Raw genomic sequence first — 16,368 nt, 5'->3', positions numbered from 1 at the left:
CTTCTGGCTCCTTCATGAGGCTTGTATGGCTCCTGTGTTATAACCTGTATGAAAGCTGTGTTGATTACAATTCAGAAGATTGGAGGTGTCGAGATAGCTTATGATCCTGATTTTCATCAACTTCCTAAAGATTTATGAAAGAGATTGAAGGAGGGACATACGTCTGCAGTTTTCTACCTAGCATGAATACCCATTTTTGAACAGAGTTCTAACCTTAGAAATTTTCATCCTCTGTGTGACACACACCTTCACTGAATGAGAAATTGGCAGTATGTACCTGTGGCTACAAAATTTGTGGCGCGACTTTTTTATTTGTGACACTTGCACTTTATCCATTTCTGCAGACATTTTTGGCCTCAGACTATTAATTACTTCCACATTTCATATTCATTAGTGGAACTTGGAACTTATTCTCCTACTGATGCCTACTTTGGTGCTGGTTTTTACTTTTGTTTGTTAAAGTTCATGCTTAGTTTCTCAAGTACACTTAGAAAGTAGTTAATAATGTAATTGAGCAATGCTTCTTTTTTTAGTTGATTGTTATCTCCAGATATAAGTATAGTCTCCTGTTCCTTACTGCTTTTCCCAGTTCTCTTTAACTATTTACCATGTTCTGCTTGATTCATTGTCTGACTCCCTTACCAATCTATAATTATGTAATATGTATGCTACATTAATTATCCTTTTTATACACTTACATTTGCAGTTTCATACTTTTTTTTTTAGTGTCAGAAAAAAATTTCACTTCAGTGTAGAAGTTTCTCAGTGTGTTTTTGTAAGTGTATGTGAGTGGACTTTCATGAATCTTTATAGACAGCACATTTCCAGATCTATCATGGAAAGAGAGAACATGGCATTTGTATTTGTTTGTGACAATACGTATGCCGAGGATTGGTCAGTCAGTGTGGTAGTAAACTGGTGGCAGTTTTCAGGGGAGAAAATTCTTTTGTACCTATGATGTACTATTGTTGTATTTACGGGAAGTGTGAGAACTGTAATGAGTGCATTGTGGTCAGATAAGCCTAGGTCAATGTTCCTTACTTCTATATCTGAGGTTTCTAGATTTGAAGATGTATTGTCTATGAAACTTTTTGAAGAGTTTGTTAGCATAGCTGGGATATTTATACACATGCCGGAAAAGTTTTGCATCATCCCAGTTCCAAGAACTCCTGAAGATAGATGTTGACTGTGGATATTGTATTACAGACACAGTCCCTTTGACTGTTAAGAGATGTCACTAAACCCACCCAAAGATGTAAACAACCATGCATGAGCAGCACCTATTAGACGGAGGGGCTCCGACAGCCAATAAGTTCGAGTCATTCCACCTGGAAGGAGGTAGACAGCTCATGTTGTCTGAAGTTCAGCCATGCCTAGATGGCCAATACTGTGGTTTGATCACATCCACTTAGTTACTTTGTGCTAGGAAGGTCTCTCAACAGGGGAAGTGTCCAGGCATCTCGAAGTGAACCAAAGTGATAATGTTCAAACATAGAGGACCTACAGAGATACAGGAACTCCTGATGACAATCCTCGCTCAAGCCACCCAAGGGCTACTACTGCAGTGGATGACTGCTAGCTATGGATTATGGCTCATAGGAACCCTGACAGCAATGCCAGAATAATGCTTTTTGTGGAGCCACAGGATGTTGTGTTATGACTCAAACTGTGCACCACAGGCTGTATGATGGGCAGCTCCACTCCTGACATCCATGGTGAGGTTCATTTTTGCAACCATGACAACATGCAGTGTCTTACAGATGGGTCCAACAACATGCTGAACAGACCACTCAGGATTGGCATCACATTCTCTTCACTAATGAGTATCATATATGCCTTCAACCACACAATCGTTGGAGACGTGTTTAGAGGCAACACGGTGAAGCTGAACATCTAAGACACACTGTACAGCAGGTGTAGTTTCATTATGTGGGGCTGATGTATGTTGCTGCTGGTCATGGAAGGCATCATAATGGCTGCATGATACATGAATGCCATTCTCCAACCAATAGCGCAATGATATCGGCAGCATATTCATGAGGCATTAATTGTTGTGAACGAGAATTCATACCCCCATGAATGACTTCCTTGGGATAATTATATTGTTTAACTAGAGTGGCCAGCATGCTCTCCAGACAGAACCCATCAAACTTGTCTGGGATTTATTGAAAATGGCTTTTTATGGATAACATGACCCGCCAACCACTCTTGGGGATCTATGCCACATCGCCGTTGAGGACTGTGACAATCTGGACCAATAGTGCCTTGATTAACTTGTGGATGGTATGCCATGACAAATACAGGCATGCATCAATGCAAGTGGATGTGCTATTGGGTATTAGAGGTACCAGTGTATACAGAAATCTGGACCCCTACCTGTGAAGGTATCACTGTATAGTGGTACAACATGCAGTGTGTGGTTTTTATGAGCAATAAAAAGGGCAGAAATGTTGTTTATGTTGATTTCTATTCCAATTTTCTGTACAGGTTCTCTACTCTCCAACTCTAGGGAATGAGGTTATGCAAAACTTTTTTGATGTGCGTATTAGAATAAAAGTTGAAACTACATAGAAAGTTAAGGACCGGAATTTTAATTGCACTGTGTACCAACATATTGACATTATAAAGTCCCCAGATACAATTATTGACTTTTTCTCACCACATAAGATGCGCAGTCTAATTAATAAAAATGTCTGGATCACAGTTCTAGTTTCTAGAACACTTTCACAGCTGCAACACTTTCTATACCAAGAAGTCCCTTCCATACAGCCTAGTCATCCATGGCTGTTGCATCAGTAGTGATGAGCAGTTCCTCTGAAAATATGCTGAGGATCTCACTGAGGCCTTCACACACTGTTATTACCTTCCCAGCTTCATACAACAACACATCCCCATGCCTTATTGCTCCAGTCACCCACCACCTATCAAAGGTGCAGCATTCCACTCATGACATGGTAGCACAATCAGGACTGGAGCAACCATATCATATTCTCCTTCTCCCCTGCAGGTCCGGGGTATTCCTGCCTGTCGTACAAGGTGACTAAAAGGAGTTTCACATGTTTCAGCCTTTATGTGATGGCCCCCTGTAGGGTTTGACTTCCATTCTTCAAACTTTTCCAAAAGAATGAGCCAACTGGAGAAGGGAGCCTTAAAAGGTCCATCGTGTTCTTCGTGAATTAAGATCTTTAGACCCATAACCACACAGGCATTGTGCTGCTGATGACTGCACTGTTAACTCCCTGCATATGCCAAGGGGTAGATGCCCATCCTCCTGAGGCATCAGGACTCATAGCAAAGGCCATCCTATCAGGTGGCGCCTGTTGGGAGGGCCCCTGGTCAGAGTGGGCGGCATCAGGGTGGATGACAAACGATGAAGCGCAGTCCATCATCTGTTGCTGGTGGTGAAACACCAGCAGTCTCTAAGCGATCACAAGCACAATTCAACACACAACAGTACAACAAGTAAGAGCCTAAATGTGGTCCAGGGTATCACATTTCATAGAGACATTCTTTTGCAGTCCGAAATTGAGCTGCTGGCCAATTTAGAGTGACGAGGTGTAAATTTCGTCCAGCATGTCCACCGGGGTCGGAAGGATAATGAGGTTGCCAGCGGTGCCTTCATATTGGCCTTTGAGGGTGATACATTGTTCGAGAAGGTCAAGGTGATGGTCTACTGGTGTGATGTAAGGCCCTTTATCCACCCCCCAACTCGGTGCTAGAAGTGCTGGAAGTTCAGCAATATGTTTTCCCGCACTACTTCCAGTGTCACAAACCAAGATTTTGGATGCCCATCACATCCCAATACTCCATGTGCACGGCCTTCCACCTGTGTCAACTGCAGAGAGCACCATTCACCTTGCTCATCTGACTGCAGGATTCTCCAGAAAGAAAGGAGAATCATGGAGTACAAGACCCTGGAATGAATGACCTACACTGAGGATAAGAGAAAATTTGAACACCTGCATCCTGTGTGTATGACATAGTCTTGCACCACCCCTACAACAGTTCTGACACCATGAGCTCTGCCAAACCAGGTCACCTCTCAGAGCTGGTAGACTCACCTGCCCCCTTGATGTTGGAGAGCATTTCCATCCCTGTTGATCCTGCACCACCTACTTGAGGAGCAACACCACCCTGCCCCCCCCCTGCCGCCCCCCGCCGCCCCCCGCCGCCACCATCATTGCGCAACAATCATGGCTGGAGCTGGAGAAACTTAAGTGTTCTTCAGCTTCTCTCCCTAGGAAGTGGTCCCTTGGGTCACTCCATTCCTAGGTATCTTCTAGTGGGAAACAGGACACCTGCCAGTGGCCAAAGAGCAAAAAAGCAGCTGGTTGTAGGACGTCACGCTCATCCTCAGTCCTGGAGACTGAGCCAGTGAAGTCCTCCCAGCCTGGGAAACCCAAGGAGCAGTGAGAGAAATTCAAAACGAAAACCGCTAAGACCAAAGAAATTGCGGTCGCATCCACACCACGGCTACCTACAGGCTCTGCAGCTGAGGGTGGGGTGGAGATTTGGGCACCTGCTAAGTACCTACACTCCTGGAAATTGAAATAAGAACACCGTGAATTCATTGTCCCAGGAAGGGGAAACTTTATTGACACATTCTTGTTGTCAGATACATCATATGATCACACTGACAGAACCACAGGCACATAGACACAGGCAACAGAGCATGTACAATGTCAGCACTAGTACAGTGTATATCCACCTTTCGCAGCAATGCAGGCTGCTATTCTCCCATGCAGACGATCGTAGAGATGCTGGATGTAGTCCTGTGGAACGGCTTGCCATGCCATTTCCACCTGGCGCCTCAGTTGGACCAGTGTTCGTGCCGGACGTGCAGACCGCGTGAGACGACGCTTCATCCAGTCCCAAACATGCTCATTGGGGGACAGATCCGAAGATCTTGCTGGCCAGGGTAGTTGACTTACACCTTCTAGAGCACGTTGGGTGGCACGGGATACATGTGGACGTGCTTTGTCCTGTTGGAACAGCAAGTTCCCTTGCCGGTCTAGGAATGGTAGAACGATGGGTTCAATGACGGTTTGGATGTACCGTGCACTATTCAGTGTCCCCTCGACGATCACTTGAGGTGTACGGCCAGTGTAGGAGATTGCTCCCCACACCATGATGCTGGGTGTTGGCCCTGTGTGCCTCGGTTGTATGCAGTTCTGATTTTGGCGCTCACCTGCACGGCGCCAAACACGCATACGACCATCATTGGCACCAAGGCAGAAGCAACTCTCATCGCTGAAGACGACACGTCTCCATTCGTCCCCCATTCACGCCTGTCGTGGCACCACTGGAGGCGGGATGCACGATGTTGGGGCGTGAGCGGAAGACGGCCTAACGGTGTGCGGGACCGTAGCCCAGCTTCATGGAGACGGTTGCGAATGGTCCTCGCCGATACCCCAGGAGCAACAGTGTCCCTAATTTGCTGGGAAGTGGCGGTGCGGTCCCCTACGTCACTGCGTAGGATCCTACAGTCTTGGCGTGCATCCGTGCGTTGCTGCGGTCCGGTCCCAGGTCGACGGGCACGTGCACCTTCCGCCGACCACTGGCGACAACATCGATGTACTGTGGAGACCTCACGCCCCACGTGTTGAGCAATTCGGCGGTACGTCCACCCGGCCTCCTGCATGCCCACTATATGCCCTCACTCAAAGTCCGTCAACTGCACATACGGTTCACGTCCACGCTGTCGCGGCATGCTACCAGTGTTAAAGACTGTGATGGAGCTCCGTATGCCACGGCAAACTGGCTGACACTGACGGCGGCGATGCACAACTGCTGTGCAGCTAGCGCCATTCAACGGCCAACACCGCGGTTCCTGGTGTGTCCGCTGTGCCGTGCGTGTCATCATTGCTTGTACAGCCCTCTCGCAGTGTCCGGAGCAAGTATGGTGGGTCTGACACACCGGTGTCAATGTGTTCTTTTTTCCATTTCCAGGAGTGTAGATCTTGCCAGACCCTCTCACATGATGGATATAGACTATTCAGGCAATAAATCAGTGGAAGCAGGTGACTGTGAGCCATACAGTGCTTCACTGAATTTTCCGTGCCTTCCCAGTCTCACAATGTCATCGTCCAGTGCAACTGTGGTGGTTTTATCCACTGCCTGGCTGAGCTACAGCAACTGTTGAGGTTTAAACCTGCCATCTGCATTGCCCTCCAGGTAACCTGGTTCTCTGCCCTCCGTGACTATAAGGCATATTACAGCAACCACAGTGACTATAATCGATTGACAGGTGGAGTTTGCGTTTATGTTCTAAACTCAGTCTGTAGTGAACATGTGCCCCTTCAAAACTCTCTTGAAGCTGTGGCTGTCAGAATAAAGATGATGCAGGAAATAACTGTCTGAAATGTATATCTTCATCTAGATGGTGCAGTACCCCTGAATGTATTAGCTGCACTAATTGATAAACTGCCTAAACCTTTCCTTCTTCGGGAAGATTTTAATGCCCATAACCCCTTGTGGGGTGGTACCATAGTTACTGGGCGAGGCAGAGTTGTCGAAATTTACTGTTGCAATTTGACCTCTGACTCTTAAATACTGGGGCAGCCACATGTTTCAGTGTGGCTCATGGGAGTTACTCAGCCATTGACGTATCAATCTGCAGCCCAGAACATCTCCCATCCATCCACTGAAGAAGACATGACTACCTGTGTGGTAGTGAGCACTTCCCCATCTTCCTGGCAGTGCCCCAGCATCAGGCACACAGATGCCTGCCCAGATGGGCTTTGAACAAGGCTAACTGGGTAACTTTCACCTTAGCTGTCACCGCTGAATCTCCCCTACATTGTAATATCGATGTGATGGTTGAGCAGATGACTAGCACAATTGTTTATGTCACAGAAAACGGAATCCCTCGCTCTTTATGTTGCCCAAGGAGTAAGGCAGTCACTTGGTGGTCGCCGCAAATCGTTCAAGCAATTGAAGAGTGTCTGCAAGCTTTACAGCCCGTAAGTGGCACCCTTCCCTGGAGCACATCATAGTCTTTAAATGGCTCTGTGCCAGTGTTCGCTACCTTATCGAGCAACAGAAGGAGTGGTGTTGGGAGAGATAAGTCTCCACCATTGGAGGCGACATGTCTTCCCAAGTCTGGAAAAAGATCAAATGTCTCTTTGGGTACCAAGCCTCAATGGCTGTCCCTGGTGTTACCTTAAATGGCGAGTTATGTACCAACACAAATGCGATTTCCAGGCACTTTGCCGGGCACTGCATTGGATAATCATCCCCCAAGGTTTCGCACACTGGAACGGTGGCTGAAAGGTAATGTACTCTAATGCACTACATGCTGTGGTGAATCCTATAACGCCCCATTTACAAAGTGGAAGCTTTTCAGTGCTCTTGCACATTGCACCGACACAGTTCCTGAGCCAGACCGCATCCAGAGCCAGGTGATTAAACATATCTCATCTGACTACAAGTGACATATAATCATCATCTTCAACCGGCTATGGTGAGATTGTGTAAAAACGCACTTGATGTGGACAGCTATCACACCATCTGCCTCACCAATGTTCCTAAAAAGCAATGCCACAAGAGTGAGAATAAAACGGATTAAATGTGTAACACAAAACAGAAAGAAAGGAAAAGCCATAAGAATGAAGGGCACACTATGAACACTAAAAGGAACAAAAGAGGACAAGGAAACAACAGAAGAGAGTAAAACATGAAAGCAGATTACAGTGGCTGGCAAGCACGAGAATAGAAAGGGAAAGCCAGTGACTCTGCAACACATTAAAATCTCAACCGTAAAGCACTAGGCTGGAGGACACAGAGGGTCAAAGGATACACTAAACCCTATATAGAAGTATAAAACCCACTCTCACGGATAAAATGTAAAACTAAAGCTGCTGTGGAGTCATTGTGTCCAACACCGAAGGCAGGTTGGTGGGAAAGTTGAAAGTCTGTCACAGAGGGGTTAAATGTGAGTAGTCCAGCAAGAGGTGAACAACTGTCATTTGGAAGCCACAGCGACACTTAGGTGGCTTCTCGCAACAGAGTAGTTAACCATGCATTAGCCTCATATAGTCAATGCAGAGCCAGCAGAGGATGACTGATTCCCTGGGAGAGGCCTGCCTGGAAGACTTCCACACATTCATAGCCTCCTTAACGACATGCAGTTTGTTATGTGTGCTGTTATGCCATTCCATCTCCCAAAGCCAGAAAACCCCATGGTGTAGACAGAATGTAGGTCAGCTTCAGAGAATGCCTATCTCCAGAAGCAGTTTCCACATCGCCTGCTTGGGAGCCATTCCGTGGTTTATCAGTGGACCCCAGGACACGTCATTATCCCTGGCCATGAACTTGTATGATAGGCAGTTGTGAGAAAATGCAAATCACCAAAATGTAAGTAGTTACTCTTTTTAAAAAAAATTGTGAATTTAACTGTTTAATAATATGAAACTAACACAACTGTATCGTTATAAATCCCACTGATGATACCTTAGAACAGGAGAAGGTGAAAAGTGTATGGGATAAATAAAGTAACTAGCAGCAGGATAAGGCAGCTTTATTTACAAAACAAATTTTTATATGCTTGCTGCAGAGGATGGCCACACAAACAGACTTGTTATTCATGCCATGCCAGGCATTTCCACATGGCCCATACCAGAAATTCAGAAGAATCATCTGAACATCCATAAAACCATACAACACACAAAATTCAACATATGCAAATGTAACAATCTGGTACCTAAATATTCAATGTAAAAATTAAAAACAGTTCAACCACCACCCAAAAAGCAATGCATTCTGCTCAGAAAATATGGTTAAAATACGAGATAAAATCCCTAGACCCTAAAAAACAAGAGTTAAATTACGAGTTGTATAAGACATATTTACAACTCGCAGACACCATAAATAATATGAAAGTTTTCTCCCATCTGGTCAACAGGGTCGAAAAGCTTACAAAAACTGCTGCACAAAGAATAGAAACAGTTCATAGAAGAAAGATCAACCAACTCAAAAAACTCCAGTTACAACATATTACCTTTACTCACACACACAAATTCTACCCAATATTAGTGAACCTTACAGACACACAGTTAAACAGTAAAGAAAGACAGCTGTTGGAGAAAGGATGAAAATACAATCTAAATTCAGAAATAGATGAAGGTTACTTATGAAATCTAATTATAGAAGCATAAAGTGTTTTGACAAGGGATGATAGGAATGAAAATAGCAGTGTCAGCATTGGATTAACTAGAGAACTAGTAAAAAAAGAAATCCTGAATATAATAACCAGCATAAAAATGCAACAACACAAAACAACAAAAACTCAGATCTGCAACACTAGGAAAAATTAGGAGAAAACTACAAAAACAAAATGTTATCATTTTAAAATAATAATTCCAATCCCAAAGTAAGCAGGTGTTGACAGATGAGAAAATTACCAAACAATCAGTTTAATAAGTGACAGCTGCAAAATACTAACATGAATGTTTTACAGACGAATGGAAAAACTAGTAGAAGCTGACCTCTGGGAGATCAGTTTGAATTCCATAGAAATACTGGAACACATGAGGCAATACTGACCTTACGACTTATCTTAGAAGAAAGATTAAGGAAAGGCAAACCTATGTTTCTAGCATTTGTAGACTTAGAGAAAGCTTTTGACTATGTTGATTGGAATACTCTCTTTCAAATTCTAAAGGTGGCAGCGGTAAAATACAGGGAGCGAAAGGCTATTTGCAATTTGTACAGAAACCAGATGGCAGTCATAAGAGTCGAGGGGCATAAAAGGGAAGCAGTGGTTGGGAAGGGAGTGAGACAGGGTTGTAGCCTCTCACTGATGTTATTCAATCTGTATATTGAGCAAGAAGTAAAGGAAACAAAAGAAAAATTCAGAGTAGGTATTAAAATCCATGGGGAAGAAATAAAAACTTTGAGGTACGCCTATGACATTGTAATTCTGTCAGAGTGAGCAAAGGACTTGGAAGAGAAGTTGAATGGAATGGATAGTGGCTTGAAACGAGGGTATAAGAAGAACATCAACAAAAGCAAAATGAGGATAAAGGAATGTAGTCGAATAAAGTCGGGTGATGCTGAAGGAATTAGATTAGGAAATGAGACACTTAAAGTAGTGAATGAGTTTTGCTATTTGGGGAGCAAAATAACTGCTGATGGTTGAAGTAGAGAGGATATAAAATGTAGACTAGCAATGGCAAGGAAAGCGTTTATAAAGAAGAGAAATTTGTTAACATCGAGTATAGATTTAAGTGTCAGGAACTCTTTCCTGAAAGTATTTGTATGAAGTGTAGCCATGTATGGAAGTGAAACATGGATGATAACTGGTTTGGACAAGAAGAGAATAGAAGCTTTCGAAATGTGGTGCTAGAGAAGAATGCTGAAGGTTAGATGGGTAGATCACGTAACTAATGAGGAGGTATTGAATAGGATTGGGGAGAAGAGAAGTTTGTGGCACAACTTGACTAGAAGAAGGGATCAGTTGGTAGGACATGTTCTGAGGCATCAAGGGATCACCAATGTAGTATTGGAGGGCAGCATGGAGGGTAAAAATCATAGAGGGAGACCAAGAGAAGAATACACTCAGCAGATTCAGAAGGATGTAGGTTGCAGTAGGTACTGGGAGATGAAGAAGCTTTCACAGGATAGAGTAGCATGGAGAGCTGCATCAAACCAGTCTCAGGACTGAAGACCACAACAACAACAACAACAACAACAACAACAACAACATTTTAAAAGGAGACAAGTAGACCACAATATTACTGATACACAAAGAACAATACATTGAAAAAACACAAGAATTCATTTTACAAAATAGCATTACAAATTTAAAATCAGACATGACATTCAGATTAAAGACAAAAGTAAAAAAAAAAAAAGAAAACACACTCTGAAAAATATTGACATCATATTGGATAACATAGAGAAAAGAAAGTTGTCATAGATCAGTCCCACTGCGCTGGCTCTCCAAAGCCAACCAAAAATCCACAAACCAAATCTTCTGTGAGGCCAATACTGGATTTCAGAAACTCCCCCCACTTCAGAGCTTGCAGGATACATGTTAAAATTTCTGTCTGAAAATTTCAAAGTACAAGAAGACAGAACCATTAAAAACACTACACAGCAAATACAACGAACAAAAGATATAACCCTCCTTTCATTTGTTATAGAAATCATGTATTGCAACATACCAGTACCGGAAATGGTTCAAATGGCTCTGAGCACTATGGGACTCAACATCTGAAGTCATCAGTCCCTTAGATCTTAGAACTACTTAAACCTAACTAACCTAAGGACAACACACACACAGTCATGCCCGAGGCAGGATTCGAAATTGCAACCTTAGTGGCTGCGCAGTTCCTGACTGATGCGCCTAGAATGGCTTGGTCACACCAGCCAGGAGTACCAGAAGTAATAGAAATTATAGATAAGTACCTGAAAACTTATAGTCACCTTCCTGATGAACAGATTAAGGAAATATACACACTAATAAAGCTCATAACACAACAAAATTACTTCAAATTCAGTAATGAATTTTATTTAGAAGAAGATGGATTACCAATTGGGTCCCCAGTTTCAGAAGCCTTAGCAGATATTTTGGTAAACCACATTTAACAGATCATTTTCACAAAAATATTAGCAAAAGAATACAACATATTATAGTGGTTCAGATACATGGATGACATCCTTCGCTTAACAGATGTACCACAAAGAAAAATTGAAAAACTACATACTGACATCAGCAAGATCCATAAAAATATAAAATTCACAATTGAAAGAGAACAGAACAACCAAATTAACTTCCTGGATATAACAATAAGAAAACAGAACCATAAGCATATGTTTGAAATTTACCGTAAACCCACAGCAACAGACAATATGATTCCTCAGTCCTCTAACCAACCGCACACACAAAAGCAAACAGCACTTCAACACATGCTCCATAGACTCAACACAGTACCACTTGCCAAAGAAGGCAACCAAAAAGAATGGGACATAATGATGCAGGAGGCACAAAATAATGGTTACAACAGTAACACAGTAACAAAGCTTAACAACAAAATTAAAAGTAAAATAAAAGCAGAAAGCTCCAAACCACAGACAACAACACAACAGAACCAAACACAAACATGTAGTCCCATAACAACTGCACAGGATAATCAGAAAAAGTTGAAAGAAAACAGTAGATGATACACAATGACATACAAACGCAAACTCACCTATCAAATCACCAACATTTTCAAGAGATAAGGAATAAACATAGCAGACACAATAGACAGTTCTGTTCAAAAATACACCCCAAAACTGACAAATAACAGAGACATATACCAGAAAGCAGGTATATATCAGCTACAGTGTAACACTTGTGAAGGCAGTTACATAGAGCAAACAGGGGAACATCTGATGTCAGATAAAAAAACACATGAGAGTTTGGAAATATGGGACAAACCACATCACATTTGCAGAATGCCTAAGAGAAAATGACCACAAACCAACCATTAGAGACAATGACATAAAATAATTATAATTGACAGTAAAACAACACCTCCTAATAATGCAAGAAAATTACCACATACAGAAAACCAAAGCAGAAGGGAAAATCCTGTTGAATGACCAAGTACACATGCCAAGCCATTCATTATTTAAAATAATAGAATACCATCTGCAAAAAGGATTAATAAAATAATACAGTCCAATATAATAATAATAGAATCCAAAAAATCCATGAGCCCCTCCACAGAATATTGAAAGGAAAAGTCAAATCAGCTGTCGCTGTCACCAAAGTTTTCAACCACTCACTGATAGCTTGTATTCCCCCCTCCACTGCCCCCCCCCCCACCCAAATTAAAACTCGTCAGCTCTATCCCCCTCCCTCCCTTTCTCTCAATCATACGCACACGCAGTAGAAACATCAGAAATAGAAGTTAGTCTCGAACATATACTTCGTTACATTTGCAACAAATAGGTAAATTTCTCAAAGAAGATGAAACAAATAATAGAGTTGCGATATTTACGTTGAGATAAACAGTGTACGACGAAATAAATGTATTGAGTGACAAAGGAACAATAGTCGACCAAAGAAAGGGAAGAAATATGTTGAATGGTGTATGGAAGGTGAGAACACAAAAATGTGATTATATGGCAGTGATAAAAGTGGTAGTGTGACCTCCAGACCAGATGTGAGGATAAGCAAATTAGCAAATCATAAGTAATTACTTTTTTTTTACAAAGTGAACTGTTTAATAATCTAAAACTAACAAAATTGTATCATTATATATCCCACTGATGATGCCTTAGAACAGAAGGCGAAACATATATAGGATAAATAAAGTAACTAGCAGAAGGAAAAGGAAGATTTATTTACAAACCAAAAATATATATCATAGTACCCTGGAATGGGGAATGTATTAAGCACTATCTTTTACATCCCTTCCACAGTAGTATTCCACTGACCACTGAACCTAGAGAATATCACTACTACACAACCCCTGCTTGCTGCCCTTTACCTCATGGCTCATGCCCCTGTAATAGACATAGATGCAAGACTTGTCCCATACATCCTCCCTCCACCACCTACTCCAGTCCACTCACAATTATCGCTTGCCCAATCAAAGACAATGCTACCTGTGAAACCAGTCATGTGATCCAAGAGCTAAGCTGCAACCACTGAGCTGTATTTTATGTTGACACGGCAACTGACAAAATGTATGTTCACATGAATGACAACCAAAATCCTGTTATGAAGAAACAGTTGGGCCAATCAATTGCTGAGCATGCTGCGCAGCATGACATTTGTCATTTCAGTGACTGCTCCACAGCCTGTGCCTTCTGGATTCTTCCCACCAACACCAACTTTTCTGAATTGCACTAGTGGGAACTCTCCCTACAGTATAGCTTACATTTAAGTAACCCTCAACCTTCATTAGTCACTGTCTACCACCAAACTATACCATTCCTTGTTCCCATTCCAGAACTCAATTCCAGTAATGCACCCACAGTTTTTATAGCTACCTCCTTTTCTGATGGCCCTCCCACCCCCCTGCTGACATCTGTCTAATCTCCCGACTCCAACTAGCTGCCGTACTCTCTCCCCACTTTGTCCCTGTAACCGTCCACAAGCAGCACATAACTGTCCCCCTACCCTACTATATCTCCCTGCCCCATTCTCCTCCTTCCCTACCACCTGTTTGCTTCTCCCACCATGTGCTTCTGCTTGCAGTCTGGTCTTGGGTGCCAGAGCTTGTGTGCTTTTGTGTTTGTTTTCCTTGCTCTGATGAAGATTAGTTATGATTATTAATATGCAGCCAATATGCAAGGTATCAACATTCTATTAAGGAATGGGATTATCATTGTCTACCGTCAAAGAAAAGCTCTACAGTTGGGTGCATTTCCTTGAAGAAGCTTCTGGCTTTGAAACATTTAAAACACTGTGGGCTCAATCTTATTTCTGTTATCTCTCTCTGAAAATAATGCTAATAATCAAGAACATATATTTAAGATTATTTCTATTTTCTTTCATCTGTGATCAGATTCTACATATTTCCAAAAATTTACTTATTTTCAGTTTTAATATCTATTGAGCAATAGTGACTGTTTACTAGCACTGAAGTTAACTAAATCAAAACAATAGTTGTTAGCAACACTATCCCACAAGGATTTTTGTGCATGATCTTTCACACAGCACTGAAGATGAGCTCCCACTGTCGTATTTGTAGTCCTCTACTATTTCATGTTTCAGGTTCAGAACCCACTAAATTATTCAGATGTTCATCATCATGATTATGGTTCAAGTAAGGTTAAACCCTGTAATGGATAGAATGGGAACTTCATTGCAGAAGACAATAGAAAATATACCATAGGTGTTATGTCACATCAATAGTTGTGATACAAGCCGTTCAGAAGCTGTACAGTTTCAGAGGATCAGCACCTGAAATTACTGTTGATAGTTCCGTACTTAAAATGGATAGCCAGAAGTTTCTTTTATAAGTTCAAAATTATGAGCTCACTAATCTTTAATCATGTCTTTAAGATCCTGTTGGGGATGACCAGACCTCTTACAGTTTCTAATGATGTATGCAGACAGGTACTTAGTATGGACATCTGTGGAGCACAATACTTATTATCTCTTCAGAAAGTAAATGTGCACACAATACAGATGAAGTGATCAAAAGTTGTTTCTCATACAGTTAAGTAAAACACGGCAAAGAATGGTTGTTGTAAACACAAATATTACTAAACAAAACTGAAACACACACATAATGATATTTATTGCTCATAATTGTAAAATAAGTTCTCTCAGCCTGACTTAAATGAATGGAGAGGCAACACAAATAGTTCCCAAGAGTGGTCTAGAATGCAGCCTAGTTAAACTGAAGCCATACCTGAAGAAGATTAACAGCAGAATCAAGAAAGTGGGAGTGAATGTAGGCCGTAAACAGATTTGTTCTACAGTATTAATGAATTATGTTAATTTATTATTGTTTACAAAACCTGTGAGCCAGAAGGCTAAGTTTTATTGGCTGTGGATATTGTCATTATATTTTGTTTGTAGCAGTATGTTACTTCGCATGAGCAGCGTCTATTCAAAAGTTCAATTCTAATTTATGCCTATGCATTGGAAATCAAGGGCTTATTATTATTATGGGACCCATCTTGCATATTAAAATGTAGTTACTGAAAAATCTGTAATTTGTAATTCAGGACTCTTGCTCATTAGTACTGGTGTCAATAGAAATTAGAAAAATCAGATGATCAAAAGTGTATCAACAGATCCTGGAAATTCACAGCAATATGTCCATAACTGGCACTACAAATGTGGATAAAGTTAAACTAACAATTATCAATATCTGTTAATGCATATAACAAAGAAAGTTGCTGTGACTTACCAAATGAGAAAGTGATGGTAGATAGACACAATAAAAAATACACAAACACACACACAAATTTCAAACTTTCACAACCCATAGATGAAGCAACGTCTGTCTACCAGTGTTTTATCATTTGGTGAGTCACAGCATCTTTGTTTTTTATGTATATTTTTACCATGTGCAATGTTTCCCTCTATTATATTCAATATCTGTTAAGATAGTAAAGTTTACTGAAAAGAGCAAAAATAGCCCTTTAATTTGAAAGTGATCTTTCCTTCAAAATATACCTATTAACTCGTAAGACTTTGCATAAAGTATGAACTTCATCATCAGAATTTTGAAAATAAAGTTACCAAAAGGCTTATGAGGATCTTAATATACGATACGGGAGTGGTGCCACTGCTCCACACTTCTCTCCAGTGCTAAACTAGTGATCCGTTAACATCTTAGAATGCATCCTGTCCACTAATCCTTTCTTTTAGTCAGCTTGTGTAGGAAATTTCTTTTCTCTCCAAGTCCATTCACC

This window comes from Schistocerca gregaria, unplaced genomic scaffold, assembly GCF_023897955.1.
Source record: "Schistocerca gregaria isolate iqSchGreg1 unplaced genomic scaffold, iqSchGreg1.2 ptg000428l, whole genome shotgun sequence".
Taxonomy (NCBI): domain Eukaryota; kingdom Metazoa; phylum Arthropoda; class Insecta; order Orthoptera; family Acrididae; genus Schistocerca; species Schistocerca gregaria.
Note: the sequence above shows the minus strand (reverse complement) of the source record.